Source organism: Drosophila subpulchrella, chromosome 2R (assembly GCF_014743375.2).
Source record: "Drosophila subpulchrella strain 33 F10 #4 breed RU33 chromosome 2R, RU_Dsub_v1.1 Primary Assembly, whole genome shotgun sequence".
Classification (NCBI taxonomy): Eukaryota; Metazoa; Arthropoda; class Insecta; order Diptera; family Drosophilidae; genus Drosophila; species Drosophila subpulchrella.
In genome coordinates this window covers 8835793-8850192 of record NC_050611.1, presented here as the reverse complement: position 1 = coordinate 8850192, position 14400 = coordinate 8835793, and the positions used below count along the sequence as shown (strand labels likewise).

Genomic DNA, 14400 nt, shown 5'->3' with positions numbered 1-14400 from the left:
TGCTACAAATTACATATTTCGTAAATATTTTATATTTTTAATAACTATTATTACACTGATAAAAATGAAATAGTAAAAATAAACATTAAGTTACAATTTCGTACTACAAATTTTAATTAAATACATAAATATAATGTTCTATACAAAACATAATAAATTTAATTTAAAAATATTTAAGTAAAAATAGAAAATATTGAATATGATATGGTATACTGACTTTAATATTTTATGTCATTAAAAAAGTTCATATCAAAATCAAAGTTTAGTTTTGATCTATTTGATAAATTTAATATAATGGTTTAATGACTTAAAGTAAATATAAACCGCAATGTATAAAAAAATATTTTATTTGAATATAAAATGCTTAGACTTACTGCTATTTTTATCAGTGTAGTATCGTTTTGTCACCACATCCCTGATTATAAGGTGCTTATTTTTCGTTCTTTGTAAATTATCGATAATGACTAAAATTCTAAAAACTGATAACTTAAATATTATAATCCCCAGTGATTAACAAAATTCATATTTTTTGAAGCTTGTCATAAATTGAGGAATCATTTAAATAATTTAAATTGAAATGATTCGTAATCAATAGTAACTAAGGGCAGGAGTAAAGGAAATAATGCAATTCACCATTATTCATAATCCAGTGCGTGATTATGTGTGTAATTAAAGGGTCTTGTGTGAGGGGAGAAAACTAGTTGGGGGACTCAGCTCTCCGGCCACTTTAAAGACACAACTTTAATCAGGCCAGCTGCTGATGGCAAATGGAAACGGCCGAGGTATTTCCTCCGCCTCAACGAAGCCGGCCTAATCCATGAAAAGTTCATTTGATTTGCTCACAAGGCATTAAGCACGTATCCCACAGAAACACACATACGGCAGACAAACAGACAGACAGACAAGTGGATGCGATGCGTTCCTTGAGTAATCTTGTTTGGTTCATCAATAGTTTAGCCATGGCCAGAAGTAAACCTGTGCCATCTCGATGCGGATGCATACACCGAGTATCTGCTGCCGGATATAAATGGAAACTGTGAAGCCTTTTGCATACCAACGACATCAGTCTACCTCCTTCGCTTCATTCAGCAACAGATACAGATACAGATACAGATGCAGGGGGAGACACAGAAACACCATACACCACTCGTATATGGATCGAAATCCCCTGGATTAAGCATATGAAGCATTCATAACGTTTATTTTGTGTACGGATGTGTATCTGTATGGCTCTGGAATGTCTGTGTGTGCGAGCAAACATTCGCTTCTGGTTTAGAAAGTGGGTGGTTTTGAAGGGTCAGACTGGGTGGTTGGGTGGTTGGCAGGTTGGGGGGTGCTAAGTGAGCACCCACTTGTGGAGTGAATCCCCCGAGCCCGAGGAAGCGTGCCTTGCTTTTGTTTGCCCTGGCTTCAGTATCTTTCGTCGCTCTCCTCTCCCCTCGGGCACCCACTGCGTATACGCAATCTGGCAGGATGTGGCAGCACGTGTGCGATGGCTCAACAGGTGGGTGGTGGCACATATCAGGTGGCAACTTGGTGGATGTGTCAGGGCCAATTTGTGGCTTCGCCTTCGCAAATAGTTGGCCAAACAATTGACTCGGGCGATAAATATGAGTGTTTATATTTTGGGTTACCAAATACTTTAAGCTTTCTTTTCGATGCGATATTCGGCGAGAACTTAAACCAACTGCCAGCTGAAACACAGAGAGGATTTGATTTGAATTTTGTTGCTGTGAATTTGTGAATGCCTCTCGTCTGTCGTCTGTGAGTGTGTGTGTGTGTGTGTGGGTGCGTATCTGTGTAATGTGCTTTGTAGCATATTTTGAGGATTTGCACAACAAAACGGGGGGAATGGAACGGGGAATGGGGATGGGTATGGGATCTCCAATGGATGCCGAATCCTACGATGGAGCTCAGTGCAGTTTGGTTTGCTTATTGTTGCCGTCATTTGGCATTGTTATTGCTGTTTTTGTTATTATTGTCATTTAACATTGCCATTTCCAACATTTCCAACAGCTGCGATGCGGGTTCATATGTAAATCTGCTTTGTTTCGATGCGTTTTGTTGTGCATATTTCGGAGTTTCAGTGTGTGTGTGCGTGTTTATTGCGCCTAAGCTGCTCAGCGACGCAACACGATATTTATCCTGCCGCACCACCCAACTCCCAACTCGCAATCAACCCACCACCCCCTCTGACCCGCCAGCTGGGCTTTTCCATTCGGGCCCATTTTTATGCTACTGTTTTTGCGATTCTGATTCTGATTCGGCCGTCTCTGCTGCGCTTCGATTTATGCAGAGTTTAGAATGCAACATTTTCATACGTTAGCCTTAATAAATCCCCACCCGGCTGCACTTGTCAATATGCCGGCCATCCTGCCCCCCTTTTGGTCCTGCAGATGCCGCACTGTTGGCACCTATAAGCCTATGCAAACACACAGCCAGGCAGGCAGGCAGCGCGCTCTGCAATTGAAAATCACTGCGCCTTAGTTAACGACACGTTTGTGGATCAACGCGTTCGGGAAAACGAAACAGTTAAACACCCAAACAGGCGACCCCCTGACCCCCCACCCACTTGACCCTGCCGCTGGGTCATTGTTGCTTTTTGGCCACCAGAAGTGGAGCAACAGCGGCAGCTGCATCCGCATCCGCATCCGCATGTGTCATAAGCCAGGCGGCTCCATGCATGCAGGACATAAGCACGCGCTCAAGGATTCAAAAAATGGGCACCCCCTTTCGATCGGCTATTATGCAGATGTCATGGGGCGGGATTGTATAATGAGATGGTGGGAAGGCTGGAAAGTCTGGAAAGGCTGGAAAGGCTGGACGGAAATACCCCCGATAAGCCCTGATGGACGCACAAGTGTCGGCAAAGCCGGGCAGTAACTTTCCCGAGCAGCCAGCTCCATCTCTACTTAACCGGCGGAAGAGTGGGTTTCCGTGTGGAAGAGTGGCTCCTCCTGGTAATCAGGCGACACAAAAGCATTGCACAGCTCCGGCTGCAGGATAAGAGATACAGATGCTCAAAGCGAGAGAAGGAGCAGCAGCCGGTTTCGCAATCACACGCAAAACTAGCTCCGACTCACCTGAAACACCTGACTCTCACCTGTGAGAGGAGTGGCTAAGCCCTGGGCCGATAGATCCGCCGGGTGGGCGACAGGTGGATGAGGTGGGCGGGGTGGGCTGAGCGGCAGCAGCTTAAGTGTTAAGCGTTATGCACAGTGGCCAGTGCGGAGCTGAATGATACCACTCACCTAAGCCGGTTCCCAAAACCCACTGGCCATCGCCACACCCCTTATCACCCAATCACTTCCCCCACTCAAAGCCCAATCCCAAACTAAAACTCCATCCTAGCATATGTGCTAGCGAATGGAGCATAGATGCAGATGCGGATACAGATACAGCTACAGCTACAGCCTCAGATTGAGATACAAATTCGAATAAATGCCAAAAGCAACAGGAGGCAACATTTCCGAATTATAAGCAAAAAGGGATTGCCCCGGCCAGCAGGAGCAGCAGCAGCAGCAACAACAACAGTCACAGGATAAAAGCCGGTTGTTGCCAACCAGCCACACACACAGACATGCATATTGGAATACATTTAGCCAGGACATCGCCAGGAGCTAAGGGCAGGTGCTGCAGGTGATGCTGATTGAGTTAAGCCACCATCATCGAGTGCACTGCAAACAGCAGAGAGTGTCCTCTTAAGTTGCGAGATACGTTGCTTACTAGAAGAAGAAAGTATCACGCATAAGTGATTACAAATCATATTTGAAATAATCATTTAAGACGGAAATATTTTTGTTATTAAATATTATGTTTGACATTTTTAGAAAATATTTGTTTGATCCCAAATTTTAAAACATTTTTCAGTTCCTTAGATATTTGCTATCCTGTGAATTTTCAAGATACGTTACTTCACTTAAAGTATCAAGCACATGTGACTATAAATCATATCTGAAAATAATCATTGAAATAGGAAATATTTCGGTTATTAAAATTTAAGTTATACGACTTTTGGAACCCTTAATATCCCAAAGTTATTTAATATCCTCATTAGTTGCGAGATACGTAACCCATATGATGGCGAAATAATCAATCAGAAGTAATAACATATCATACCTGAAAACATTATTGAAAACGGAAAATTTTTTATATTTAATGTTAACGTAGATATTTTTGAAACATTTTTGTTCGATCCTAAATATTTTAATATTTCTTTTCGAGATACATTAATCCACTTGAAGGAGGTAGTACCTATCAGAAGTTATTATATTTAAAATCTGAAAATATCTGGAAAACATAAAATATTTGTTCAATCTTATGTTTTGAAACTATTTTTGATCCTTTAGATATTTGCTATCCCAACACCAAGATTGCTTGTTAATATCGAGATCCTTTTGATTTTTTTACGTGCATCTGCGAGGACGATAGCTCCTCGGTGGCTGCGCCTCCACTTCCAGTTAGTCCCTTTATCCCTCACACAAAGAGAACTACAAATTTTAAGGATTTAAATGTTGGGCGAGGTGAGTGAATCGAACTGTAGGAGCTGCCACATCGGGAGATAAGCCAGGGAACCCATCCTCCGCACCGGCAACGTGCAACCTGCAACTTGCAACTTGCAACCGAAAACCGGCAAACGGCAACGTGCAACGTCCCCCGAGCAACTTGAAGCCCGATTCGAGCGGCTTAGGGCTCCCTGTGCGTTTTCGGTTTATAATCGAATAAATACTCCCTCTGTGCCGTGTGATTATCAAAACAGAAGTACGTACTATGCAGCAGCCGCAGCAGCAGGAGCTGGAACTATAAATCACTTGCATTAACTTTGAGCGCTTTTGTGCGAGCAAATATATATGTGGGAGTGCGTATATCTATTAATACTCAAGTGGAATTAAGCAGGCAGCAGAGTTGTAATTAGACAAGGAGCAGGTCGGCCAAAGGGGTTCGATTATGAATATTATAAGACTCGGTAATTTTCCGTTTTGGCAACAACAGCTGCAGTTGGGATTTGCCATAAGCCCCCCGGTCTGAAGGACACACTTTCGTGAGATGCTCTACTGGCATCGGCATCCCATTAAACTCCAAACAAATGCCAGAGTGCCAATTAATGCTGCTGCTAAACCGTTTATTTGCTGTCACTTCATATTGAATTTTCCCCCAACTAACCAGCGGCGCATTCAATATTCCACTTTAACTCTATTTAAACACACACACACGTATTTCGGGGTATTAGGGGAATTAGGAAAATCACCAGGCGAGAGAGCAACTAATGCGAATGCAACTGGGCGTTTCATAATCCACAAGCGAAAACAAAATCATCATCATCATCACGAAAAGGAGCAGGAGCAGGAGCAGGAGCAGGAACGACCACCCAAGGACATTAGGCGAAAGCATCAAGTTTGCGACTTATCCTGCGACCTAAGCCTCCTGAACCCGGTGAGCATTCAGCCCGACAAAAAAAAGGGTAGAGAACGTAATACACGGCCTTCTCCCTCTCTTTCTACCCACATCGGGCCCTCTCTTTCGACAGGCTGCTTTGCATGCGAATTTGGCGCCAAAAACTTTCGGGTTTCAGACCGAGTTGCTTGAGTCGAGGGCACGACATTATTTGGGAATCCCTTATCCCTTTATCTGGCTTTAGCCCTAATCCCATCAGACACAAATGAAGAGAAGTTTCACGTTTCGAGTTTCCAGCTCCTTAAGCTTTTGTTTTTGCTCTGCTCCTGCTGCCTGCCTTTGCTTCTGCTTTTGAAGTGCTTTGGCAATGGCAACGACGTCGGGATTAGGCCGCCAGCTAATGCGTCCTTGTGCCCGTGCCCCTGTGCTTGTCTGTGTGCGTGTCCTTTCCGCATCGGTATGTGTGTGTGTGTGTGTGTGTGAGCCAGGTGGGTTAGACGGCGGGCCAGACAGTTGGCCGTGTTGGGAGCGAGTCGAGGTCGAGTCTTTGGGGATGCTAATCCCAATACGACTGGCAATCCTGCCAAACTGCCGGCGGGCAACGCACAACCTTGCCGCTTACAAACTGCAGGCGATATACTGGGAGAAATACTTAGTAATGCCCGGATTTACTTTGCCTTGAGTCACTAGATAATATAAAAACTAGAGAGGCGTATAATACCTAGAGAAATAATACACTGCTAAAAAATCAAATAAATAAATTTAAATATATTTAAGATTCAGCCTTTGCTATATTTCAAGTTACTAGATCCAAGTACTATAAACTTAAATCGTCAATTGTTGAGTTGTTAAAAATGTTATGCTAAATAAATAATCTCTTTCCCATATATATACAACATTTATTAATATACAATATATTTGTTTATTGACAACATTTCATATGTAATAGAACGACTTTTTAAATCGTAGAACTGATATTTTAAACTATCAAAAGTCCTTATATCCACTAATTTTAAACATTTATTTGATATAACATAATAACATTTTTGTTTATCAAATATAAAGTATTTAATATATTTGTTGATTGATAACATTTCCTATGTAATAGAACAGTTTTCCAAATCGTAAAAATGTTGTTCTAACTTATTGAAAATCCATTTATCCATAAATAGTTAAAATGTATTTGATATAACTTTATGGTTTATTGATACCATTTTCTATATAATAGAACAACCTTTTACATTTTTCCTGAGTATTCTCTTATTTTTACCCCATAATTTTTCTTTCACTGCATGCAAACTTCCCCAGCTCTAGTTTATCCCCCTCTAACTTTCGTCTGTAGATTTTCTCCCGGTGTGCTGGCAGGCTTTATTGATCGCGCAGGGGATTATCCAGGGCGCTGGCATATTGGCAGCCCGGCAGTCGGGCCGTCAGGCAGTCGATTGTCCATTTTCAATTTGTGCTCCACCAGCGTTTTGGGAATGGGCGAGAAGTACGTCCAAATGGAAGGGGCTTCGCATTTGGGCAGTGGGTAGTGGGCCTGTAATCCGTTCGAATGCCCGTCCAATGCTGCCTATAAGTGCGGATACATCTATATTCGTACATATATATGCACGGCACACATTGTTGTTGTTGTTTAAAGCCAGTGGCTGTCTGGTGCTTTGTTGTTTTAGCCTCCATATGAATCATACGCAACGTAATCCCAATTCGTTTAAGTCACTGACAATCCATGGATGCCCAGGCGATGCCGCAACGCATCCACACGAACACGGACGCACACACACACACACACACACTCTCGCATGTCCAATGCCAAATCGTAACCCCCCGTCACAACCCCCTCCCCGTCCCCCCCCCCCCACGTTTTCCGTTGGGTCGAGCATATTTTCGCAATAAAGTAGATCCCGCATTAATCCCAACGATTTTGTGCTCTGGGCATTGCGTGTGCTTTATTTGTCCGAGTATTGGTGCCGGCTCCGTTGGGTGTATGGCTGTATGGGTGTATCTGTGTGCCTGTTTATATCTCTGGGTGTGTGTGTGTGTCTGTGTTAATCCTTAAACCGGCAGAGCTAAAGCTGCCCGCGTTGACGTCGCTGCCAACTGCAACCGAAAAAGGCCCAAAAGCATGCCATGAGTTGGAGTTTTCGAAGGGCGTGCGGTGGTTTTTTGGGCAGAAGGAAGAAAGGGGGCTGGGGGTCGTTGGGCCCCACACAGCGACAGCGACGCACAGTGACAGCCCGCCCCCCTTTCACAGCCGCCACCACTGCCACCACCACCACCCCCTTTCGCCCGCCGCCCTTCGAGACTCGGTTTGCGGATGAGTCGATGGCGACGGCTGCTGCTGCTGCTGCTGTTGGGAGATTAACTTTTTTCCATGCAAACAGTGGCGGTGTGGCGAGGGGTTTAAGGGGGATGGCCGGGGAAGCGGGGGAGCGGGGCCGGGTGACGAGGGCAGCGGCTGTGGGGGCTGGGATTTTGCGTTTGCTTTTGGTGGCCGTGTGGGCGAGGGATTTAATTTCGTGCGGGATTATTATTTCGGATTTAACTCTTCGTTTTATGGATCGCTTGGCATTATAATGAACAGCGGCGTCGCTGAGTGCTGAGGGGGGGTAAAAGGGGGGCCAGCTGAGATGCAATCTTTACAGCTGGAAAAAAAGCGATCATATTTTTGGATTTATTTTTATAAGTTGTAATCTCAAGATGTTTGATCCAAAATTATCTTAAGATATTAATAATAATATGGAATAGTACTAGAATTTACACAGATGTTATATGTATATTTTTTTATAAGAACTATTTAACTACAATGTATTACAAATTCCGTGCAAAGTGATCTCTCAGATACTGATCCTCTAAAAAAAGATGTTCACTGTTGTGTAATCCGATTCATGTTTTTCAGTAGTTTTCAGTTTCAAGCCAATCCATTATAATCCAACCATCCCCCTGAACCGAGCATATCCCAACTGTAAACCACTTTTATTCGAGGTTAGCACGCCACTGTTCTATAACCCGCTTCGGCATTATAAACTCCGGTGTATTTTTATAACTAAAACCTTCGCATCGCCTGCGACAGCTTCAGCTTCAGGTTCAGCATTCAGCCCCGCCAACGGAAACTGTGAACCCGAATCCATTATAGCTTAAGCTGCTGCCAACACCAACACCCAGGGCTCACCGACACACAGATACGCACGCACACACTTACAGCCGGGGCATTATCCCAAAACGAAATGACATCCCTTGGAAATTAATCCTTAATTCCATTCATTTCGTATAATCCCAGAGATATACTTTGATAAGCGTAATGCGGGGCCAGGGTTTAGCAGCAGAGTGAGCGAGATGGGGACAGAGAGAGAGAGTGAGAGAGGGAGAGGGGGTGTGTGTGTGTGTGAGTGGTCGAGAGAGAGCGAGAGTGAGAGAGAGCCACATGTTGCTATCCATTTGTGTGCGTGTTTCCCCCGTCTGCATCTGTGTGTGCGCCTCTGCCCCCTGTTTGTGCATCTGTGTCTGTGGCCACATAGTATCTGTGTGCCTGAACTCTCGACTCTCGCAGCTGAGTTTTCGGTTTCGGTCTCGGTTTCCGCTTCAGTTTCGTGCCAAACATGCTGGAAGAAGGTTGGTGTTACTGCTTTTCGCTACTCCCTCTGTGTTTTCGTTCCGTTCGCGCCGGTTACTGGTGTTTGTTGTTGTTCGTTGTTTATGTTTGATGGCCAGCAATTGGATTATGTTTGAGGCTCGGGATTATGAGCAGACTCTCTCAGTGTGTGTTATAACATGAAAGTATCTTTATATCTATGTATCTAGCCAAGTGAACTGTGAACTGCTAGGCGAAGTGGCTCAGGAGGCAAGGACACTTGCACACACAATAGATCCCGCCATTGAGTTCCTCTTTTAACACCCTGACAGCCGGGTTATGTGTGCGTGTGCTTGGGGTCTCCAGACCAGATTTGCCACACCACTGTCAAGTCGCATTTGTCAACAAAGGCTGCGAACTACACACCGACCAACAGCCAACACCCAACACACTGCAAACAAACACACAAAGCGCTCAAATGAACTTAAAAAGCAGAGCGAAAGCTTTTAAATCTGTTGCTTTCGTGCAGGCTAATCCCTATGAAGTTCACTAGATTTTGCTTTGTTGCTGTTGTTGTCCCAGTTCAACAGTGGCAGACACCAGCTCACCAGCACAGGAGCACTCGCACTCGCACACAGATACAGACACACACACACACACACACTGGCAGCGCACTTGGCGAAGTAAAGCTGGCAAGGGAGAGCTGCCAGCAAGAGCAACAACAATGCAGGGCGCGCTTTGGCACTTAAACCGAACTGAGCCGTCGGGCAGAGCTCATCCTCATCCCCATCCCCATACACATCCCCTTTCCCCTCGACGGAGCCCAGGGGAGCCGGTTGGAGCTGGCCAAAGCACCCTCCCACTCAGCCAACCAACCACCCACTCAGCCACCCACTGACCTAAGCCACGCTCACCCACCGCCACCCACAAACACCGCCCAACACCCACTAAAATAAAAGCCAGAGCAAAAACAAACAAGCGGCGAGGCTGTGAAAATAAAATACAGCCTGAGAGAAGGATAAGTGAAAAGGGGAACTGAGCTAGGGGTCTAGACGGGATCATCTATGTGTGCAGGTACTACGAGTCTTCAAATAAATGGGTTCTGCTCCTTTATCAATCCAGTCATTGATCTAAGGGTATTGAGAATTCGACATTAAGTCCAATAGGAAACAATCTTTCTATAGGACTTTAATTTAATCCTAAAGATTTATGATATACAATATTTTTGTTTTCATGGTAGGATTAGCATTGATCATAAGGAACTGGGAGCTTAACTTAAGGGTGGGATCATAAATACTATATCCCTTCAAATAAACTACTTCATCATTATTAAAAAAAAATGTTTGTTGGGGTTACATTAATAGTCGATATATTTAAATAAGAAATATTGAAACATCAGATATATGTTAGGCCAAGAAAACCTTCTTATATGATTTATATCATCTAATATCCCTTTTATTTATTTAGTTGTTAAAAACTTGGATCCAAGATAGCTATGGTTTGGTACTCGATCATTTTCTAACTCCGTGATTAATTTTTTTTTTTCAGTATCAGTATATTTTCCATTCTCATAATGGATACTTTTCGATCAGTGATCGGTATTTACCTATTTTTAGCACAGTACACCAATTTTTAAGGTTTATTTAAAAGAGGGGGTCTTAACTAACCCTGATCTCGTGTTATATAATAATATATAAGTTTCAGAAACTTATTACAGAGGAATATCGAGTTCGACTACCAGTTACCCCTAGTGGTGTTGCCTAGCAAAAGCCGCTTAAAGCCTCTTCCAAACCGATTACCATATGGCATTCTTCGCTTTCAAAATGCGTAACCAAGCAAAGTTCCGCTTTGATTTCGATCTGCAAATCCGCTCTCTTTGATCCCGATTTCAGAAGTATCCTATTATCTGATAAAAGCAAGTTCAACCCTAACGCAAAGCTTTTTCCACTGCAAATCTGAGATTAAGCGCGCGAGATCTGCTCATTACAATAGTGCTCAAAAGGCATTTAATTACCCAACCCCTGGTTGTGGTACTCCGTCATATCTGATTATAGAACCCGGAGTGACTCCTCAAGCGTGCTCGCTGGTGATTAGCTGGCGTGGTTTCGCTCATTGTGCCTAAAAAGCGAATTCTGCCTCGGATTAAAAACCAACTCGCTAACTTCATCCCCTCACTCGGATGGTTCCAACCCATTCCGCCTAGAGATTATACCAACTTTTGACTAATTTGATTATCTGATTTGGTATTCATAGTCGCAGGCTCCCACCTCTCAACCCTTAAAGTTGGCCAACTGATGCATTTTTTCACTGGCTCCACAGGCGGTCGAGTGTCCATGTGTGTGGGTCTGGAATCCCCAAAGATTTAACTGTAAAAGCCCCACGGCATTGCTCCCACATTCGAGAGCTCATGCATATGTACATATGGCATGGAATGGAGCTGGTAGAAAAAATCAACTCAAATACCGCCGGCATTGGGTGAAATCGCAAAAAATTAGCAGTTAATCCCCTTAAATTGAATGCCGCAGATGGTGTTGCCATCGTCGTTCTCGTTGTCGTTGTGTTTGGTTAGTTCATGTCGCTGATACAGGCTGCAAAAAAAAGGAACAGAAACCGAAATAGAAACAGAAAAGTTAACTGGGTGTTTGGACAACACCAGGGTTTGCCAGGGGAAAGGCTAACACCGCAAACTGTGAGGCATGTGTGTGTGTGTTTGTTGCGGCAATTAGCCGGAGTTGCCACATAATACGCGCGGATAAATGTTTAAGATTTTAAGTTGGCTAGGGCCAGATATACGTACATATATGGAAAGAGCTCTGTTCTCGGACCTAAGCTGTCATGTGTTCCTGTGTTTGCGGTTTGGCTTTTGTGGCCAGAGCTTAGGGATCCGGCCCCAGCACTTAATCCGCAACTAGCGAAGAAATCTGTTGAGAAATTTAACCTAATCCCGGCCAGAGTTCAGAGATCTCAACAGTGGATCCAACAAAAGGCTGAACATAATAATGATGGGCGGAGGGAGGGGAGCTGGGACTTATAATGGTACTGCGTAAATCCCCTTCAAATTAAGCTCCTTGGCAGCCTCGCGTATCGACGTCTCGCACCCTTCATCCCAACTCCCATGCCACACCATACCATCCTATCCCAACCCAACCCATCCCATCCCATTGCGATTTCGATTCCGAGGCGAGGTTACGCTTAATGCAAATACAATGCTACGCGCTCACCGCAGCCGGATCAAATTTCATCCTCCTCTGAGGGCAACCCAAGCCCCTCGGATCCCCCCCTTTGCCCGCCGTCCCTGGGGCAGACAAAGCCCAAATGCCAAAATACCAATGCGATATGGCGACATCGTCGACATCCTTTCTGCCTTCTCCTGAGTAGGACATCGTCGACGTCTGTGGGCCGCTAATAAACCCAAGCTCCCCCTTCCGCTGCCGCCGCCACTGCCGCCGCCGCCTCTGTAAAGCTCCTTCGGCCCCGCCCCCTTCTCCGCCTTCAGTTCGCAGTTCATTGGCAGCGGATTAAGCCGGCGCGCATTCGCAGAGGCAGCAGATACAAAAGACGCTTTTGCCATTGGATCGATTTAAAATACTTCAGCGGCAAGGAAAATAAGCGGGACAGAGAAGAAAAATCAGTTGTGGGTATTAATAAGCGCAAAAGGGGGCGGGGTGCAAGGGGCAGGGGGCAGGGGCAGGGGCGGAGGCGGAAGGGTAATATGCATAAGCACCATTAACTTGTACTTAAAACTGTGGCAGGTGGTTGAGCCGGGGTGCGGACCGCTCGAGGCGGAGGGGGTCGGTATCGCCCCCTCGCTCGCGCTGAATGTAACTTAATTCGCCGTGTGGCTGCCAGCGTCTTCAAGCGGATTATATTAATCAATACAGTGATATATATGGCCTTTTGTTCAGCCCTGCTCCTTGTAGGCCCCTGCTTCCTCTTCCTCATTTGCCTGCGAGAAGGTTGAAATCCGACTGACAGCCACTAGGCGTATACTTATTTTACTACATCCGAGTTGATACTTTCACCTGGAAAGTGGAAATCCTTGTGAACTCATTTAAAGAGGTGCTTACTGTGTTGGAATTGAGAAGGATAGGTGTAGTGCTTCAAGATAAAGTCAGCTAAGGCAGTTAGAATCATAAGTTACCTTTAAAAAAGATAAAAATAATATACCAGAGATTTATAAATTTTTACAAGTTCCAAAACCATCCTTTCATAAAAGGATTCATCTTTATACACATTGGCATTCTCTTTTATCATATTAATATGTTTTTACTTTATTTTATAAGGCTGTGAGAACGTACCGCATCTTATTCCATTCAGAATTATGATTTAGACCTGAGCAATGGGTATCTGGCAATCGTCATTTATAAATTGTCCCTTGGTTTCTCGGTTTACTTATTCCAAAATCACCCAGTCATAAAAAATTTCTTTTCTTTTACTAAAATATTGTGTTTTTCTTTTATTTTATAAAATTGTGAGAACGTATCGCATCTTATTTCATTCAGAATTATGACTTAGACCTGTACAATGGGTATCTGGCAGTCGTCATTTATGGATTGCCCCTTGGTTTCTCGGTTTACGTATTCCAAAATCACCCTTTCATAAAATGGTTCATCTTTATCCACATTGGTATTTTGTTTTATCATAATATTATGTTTTTCTTCTATTTTATAAAGTTGTGACAACGTACCGCATCTTATTTCATTTAGAATGGGTATCTGGCAGTCGTCATTTATGTATTGCCCCTTGGTTTCTCGGTTCAGGCCCGCTTCGAGCTCTTTTGCCCGCTTTAATTGAATCAATGGCACAGATCGCATGTTGTGCTCCTTTTGCCTCCGCCGACCGGAGACTTTGTTTGGCTTTAAGCAGGAAGATTTAAACGTAATGCTAGCCGATTTCCCCTCGCCACCGCACCTAACATATTCATGCATTTATGTGTATATACATGCCTATAATTCAGTCACACAGTCAAAGCGTCTTAAGCGCTAAGTAGAAGCAACGTAAATAAGTAATATTGATAACTAAAGTGATTAAGGTTGCCTTTGGCCGGCTGCAGTTGCAGTTCCCTTCGGTCTGTGTGTGGCTTTGTTTTTGTCTTTCCCTGCTGGAACTTAAGTATGGATCCCCGTTGCAGAGTGGGTGGCCAACTTGGTCAATTCCAAATGGTTAAAACAAACGCAGTCTGAGTGGGTTTATGGGTATACATATATATATATGTGTGTATAAGGAAGCATGAGCGATTTCTTGGGTGCCATTTTGGCTTTGGCCTTTTCTTTTCTTTGCCGAGCTGCGGCTGCGATTATGTGTGGTTCAACTGCTTTCTGGTTGATTTTTGGACATCCAACCCCGGCTGCCAAAGTCTATCTCGACTGCGCTCGTTGGCAGACATTATCGACATTTAAATCCCTTATTTGTGTCTGCCGCTCGGGCGTCCCTTT

General features: G+C 44.2%; 1 protein-coding gene across 1 annotated transcript in view; it reads left to right on the top strand.

The window, feature by feature from the left end:
- LOC119551200 overlaps positions 1 to 14400 on the top strand; it is a 47385-nt gene that overhangs the window by 20676 nt on the left and 12309 nt on the right. The gene's annotated exons all lie outside the window — the stretch shown is intronic.